The 5,000-nt window shown below is 44.6% G+C and overlaps 1 pseudogene across 1 annotated transcript in view; it reads right to left on the bottom strand.

Annotated features, from left to right (window-relative positions):
- LOC311103270 (glucagon receptor-like) overlaps positions 1-5,000 on the bottom strand; it is a 122,911-nt pseudogene that overhangs the window by 18,038 nt on the left and 99,873 nt on the right. Inside the window, exons 4-5 of the transcript XR_014615816.1 lie at positions 1,471-1,578; positions 1,185-1,279 (exon numbers count right to left, since the gene is read on the bottom strand). The product of XR_014615816.1 is annotated as a glucagon receptor-like (transcript). The remainder of the gene's footprint in view (positions 1-1,184; positions 1,280-1,470; positions 1,579-5,000) is intronic.

Genomic DNA, 5,000 nt, shown 5'->3' with positions numbered 1-5,000 from the left:
CCAAGACTCTTCCTAGAGCTGGCCTCCCGGCCAAACTGAGCAATCGGGGGAGAAGTGCCTTGGTCAGGGAGGTGACCAAGAACCCGATGGTCACTCTGACAGAGCTCGAGAGTTCCTCTGTGGAGATGGGAGAACCTTCCAGAAGGACAACCATCTCTGCAGCACTCCACCAATCAGGCCTTTATGGTAGTGTGGCTAGACGGAAGCCACTCCTCAGTAAAAGGCACATGACAGCCCACTTGGAGTTTGCCAAAAGGCACCTAAAGACGCTCAGACCATGAGAAACAAGATTCTCTGGTCTGATGAAACCAAGATTGAACTCTTTGGCCTGAATGCCAAGCGTCACGTCTGGAAGAAACCTGGCACCATCCCTACGGTGAAGCATGGTGGTGGCAGCATGCTGTGGGGATGTTTTTCAGCAGCAAGGAGTGGGAGACTAGTCAGGATTGAGGGAAAGATGAACAGAGCAAAGTACAGAGAGATCCTTGATGAAAACCTGCTCCAGAGCACTCAGGACCTCAGACTGGGGCGAAGGTTCACCTTCCAACAGGACAACGACCCTAAGCACACAGCCAAGACAACGCAGGAGTGGCTTTGGGACAAGTCTCTGAATGTCCTTGAGTGGCCCATTCAGAGCCCGGACTTGAACCCGATCAAACATCTCTGGAGAGACCTGAAAATAGCTGTGCAGCGACGACCCCCATCCAACCTGACAGAGCTTGAGAGGATCTGCAGAGAAGAATGGGAGAAACTCCCCAAATACAGGTGTGCCAAGCTTGTAGCGTCATACCCAAGAAGACTCTAGGCTTTAATTGCTGCCAAAGGTGCTTCAATAAAGTACTGACTAAAGGGTTTGAATACTTATGTAAATGTGATATTTCTGTTGTTTTGTGCAAAAATTTCTAAAAACCAGTTTTTGCTTTGTCATTATGGGGTATTGTGTGTAGATTGATGAGGGAAATAATATCAATTTTAGAATAAGGCTGTAACCTAACAAAATGTGGAAAAGTTCTAGGGGTCTGATTACTTTCCGAAGGCACTGTACATTTAGCCTACACACCTGAGTACACTCACACTGATCACAAACATCAATCAATTCTATACATCCTTTCCTTCATATCTATATCCATGTTATTTTATCCACAGCATTTCTAAGCCTCACTCACAAGACACATCATTTTCACCTGAGCAGGATCATTAGCGTCACACTCGCTAGTGTTCTTCTGGGGAACCCACTGGCCGTCCGCGTCACACTCCCTGTACACCGATCCATGCTGGACTGGAACACATACATACAGATAGACTGTCATTCACTGACCGAAGCATATGTATTACCCTTCACACCACCTATCATACTAACTTGACAGAAGCTTCAGATATTTGACTGAATTTGGTATTTATAGAACATGATACACAAGTTATTCACCAATCAACCAACCAACCAACCAATCAATCAACATCAACCTTCACCTTTGTGGTGCCAGGGCAGGTACCAGGGACAGGACACACTGACGGTAGTGTTGGGGAGTCCATCGGGCCAGCAGGCATACATGTCAAAGGTCCTGTTACACATCACACCTATAGGGAACAGTTACAACACATCTCTTATCTCTATTCCTATATCCTCTATTCCTCTATTCTCTATCCATCTGTGCTCTATTCTCTATCCTCCATCCCTCTATTCTCTATTCTCTATCCCTCTGTAATCTATTCTCTATCCTCTATCCCTCTGTGCTCTATTCTCTATCCTCTATCCCTCTATCCTCTATCCCTCTGTGCTCTATTCTCTATTCTATATCCTCTGTGCTCTATTCTCTATCCCTCTGTGCTCTATTCTCTATTCTCTATCCTCTATCCCTCTATCCTCTATTCCTCTGTGCTCTATTCTCTATTCTCTATCCCTCTGTGCTCTATTCTCTATCCCTCTGTGCTCTATTCTCTATCCCTCTGTGCTCTATTCTCTATTCTCTATCCCTCTGTGCTCTATTCTCTATCCTCTATCCCTCTGTGCTCCATTCTCTATTCTCTATCCTCTATCCCTCTATTCTCTATCCCTCTGTGCTCTATTCTCTATTCTCTATCCCTCTGTGCTCTATTCTCTATTCTCTATCCCTCTGTGCTCTATCCTCTATCCTCTATCCCTCTGTGCTCTATTCTCTATTCTCTATCCCTCAATCCTCTATCCCTCTGTGCTCTATTCTCTATTCTCTATCCCTCAATCCTCTATCCCTCTGTGCTCTATTCTCTATTCTCTATCCCTCTGTGCTCTATTCTCTATTCTCTATCCCTCTGTGCTCTATCCTCTATCCTCTATCCCTACGTGCTCTATTCTCTATCCTCTATCCCTCTGTGATCTATTCTCTATCCTTATATCCTCTATCCCTCTGTGCTCTATCCTCTTTCCCTCTGTGCTCTATTCTCTATTATCTATCCCTCTGTGCTCTATTTGCTATCCTCTATCCTCTATCCCTCTGTGCTCTATTCTCTATTATCTATCCCTCTGTGCTCTATTCTCTATTATCTATCCCTCTGTGCTCTATTCTCTATCCTCTATCCCTCTGTGCTCTCATCTCTATTCTCTATCACTCTGTGCTCTATTCCCTATCCTCTATCCCTCTGTGCTCTATCCTCTATTCTCTATCCCTCTGTGCTCTATTCTCTATTATCTATCCCTCTGTGCTCTATTCGCTATCCTCTATCCTTTATCCCTCTGTGCTCTATTCTCTATTATCTATCCCTCTGTGCTCTATTCTCTATTATCTATCCCTCTGTGCTCTATTCTCTATCCTCTATCCTCTATCCATCTGTGCTCTATTCTCTATTCTCTATCCCTCTGTGCTCTATTCTCTATCCTCTATCCCTCTGTGCTCTATTCTCTATCCTCTATCCCTCTGTGCTCTATTCTCTATCCTCTATCCCTCTGTGCTCTATTCTCTATTCTCTATCCTCTATCCCTCTGTGCTCTATTCTCTATCCCTCTATGCTCTATTCTCTATCCTCTATCCCTCTGTGCTCTATTCTCTATCCTCTATCTCTCTGTGCTCTATTCTCTATCCTCTATCCCTCTGTGCTCTATTCTCTATCCTCTATCCCTCTGTGCTCTATTCTCTATCCTCTATCCCTCTGTGCTCTATTCTCTATCCTCTATCCCTATGTGCTCTATCCCTCTGTGCTCTATCCCTCTGTGCTCTATCCCTCTGTGCTCTATCCCTCTGTGCTCTATCCCTCTGTGCTCTATCCTCTATTCTCTATCCTTCTATCCTCTATCCCTCTGTGCTCTATCCCTTCATCCTCTATCCCTCTGTGCTCTATTCTCTATCCTCTATCCCTCTATTCTCTATCCTCTATTCTCTATCCCTCTGTGCTCTATTCTCTATTCTCTACCCCTCTGTGCTCTATTCTCTATTCTCTATCCCTCTATCCTCTATCCCTCTGTGCTCTATTCTCTATCCTCTATTCCTCTGTGCTCTATTCTCCAGCCTCTATCTCTCTGTGCTCTATCCTCTATTCTCTATCCCTCTATCCTCTATTCCTCTCTGCTCTATTCTCTATCCTCTATCCCTCTATCCTCTATCCCTCTATTCTCTATCCCTCTGTGCTCTATCCTCTATTCTCTATCCCTCTGTGCTCTATTCTATATTCTCTATCCATCTGTGCTCTATTCTCTATCCCTCTATCCTCTATCCATCTGTGCTCTATTCTCTATTCTCTATCCCTCTGTGCTCTATCCTCTATTCTTCTATCCTCTATCCCTCTGTGCTCTATCCCTCCATCCTCTATCCCTCTGTGCTTTATTCTCTATCCTCTATCCCTCTGTGCTCTATCCTCTATTCTCTATCCCTCTGTGCTCTATTCTCTATCCCTCTGTGCTCTATTCTCTATCCCTCTATCCTCTATCCCTCTGTGCTCTATTCTCTATTCTCTATCCCCCTGTGCTCTATCCTATATGCTCTATCCCTCTATCCTCTATCCCTCTGTGCTCTATTCTCTATTCTCTATCCCTCTATCCTCTATCCCTCTGTGCTCTATCCTCTATTCTCTATCCCTCTGTGCTCTATTCTCTATTCTCTATTCTCTATCCCTCTATCCTCTATCCCTCTGTGCTCTATCCCTCTATCCTCTATCCCTCTGTGCTCTATTCTCTATCCCTCTAGCCTCTATCCCTCTGTGCTCTATCCTCTATTCTCTATCCCTCTATCCTCTATTCCTCTGTGCTCTATTCTCTATCCTCTATTCCTCTGTGCTCTATTCTCTATCCCTCTATCCCTCTGTGCTCTATCCTCTATTCTCTATCCCTCTGTGCTCTATTCTCTATCCCCTATCCCTCTGTGCTCTATCCCTCTGTGCTCTATCCCTCTGTGCTCTATCCCTCTGTGCTCTATCCCTCTGTGCTCTATCCTCTATTCTCTATCCTTCTATCCTCTATCCCTCTGTGCTCTATCCCTTCATCCTCTATCCCTCTGTGCTCTATTCTCTATCCTCTATCCCTCTATTCTCTATCCTCTATTCTCTATCCCTCTGTGCTCTATTCTCTATTCTCTACCCCTCTGTGCTCTATTCTCTATTCTCTATCCCTCTATCCTCTATCCCTCTGTGCTCTATTCTCTATCCTCTATTCCTCTGTGCTCTATTCTCTATCCTCTATCTCTCTGTGCTCTATCCTCTATTCTCTATCCCTCTATCCTCTATTCCTCTCTGCTCTATTCTCTATCCTCTATCCCTCTATCCTCTATCCCTCTATTCTCTATCCCTCTGTGCTCTATCCTCTATTCTCTATCCCTCTGTGCTCTATTCTATATTCTCTATCCATCTGTGCTCTATTCTCTATCCCTCTATCCTCTATCCATCTGTGCTCTATTCTCTATTCTCTATCCCTCTGTGCTCTATCCTCTATTCTTCTATCCTCTATCCCTCTGTGCTCTATCCCTCCATCCTCTATCCCTCTGTGCTTTATTCTCTATCCTCTATCCCTCTGTGCTCTATCCTCTATTCTCTATCCC

The sequence above is a fragment of the Coregonus lavaretus genome (assembly GCF_964263955.1).
Source record: "Coregonus lavaretus genome assembly, chromosome: 28".
NCBI classification, from domain to species: Eukaryota; Metazoa; Chordata; class Actinopteri; order Salmoniformes; family Salmonidae; genus Coregonus; species Coregonus lavaretus.
The sequence above is the reverse complement of the archived record's forward strand: the minus strand, read 5'-3'. Positions and strand labels throughout refer to the sequence as shown.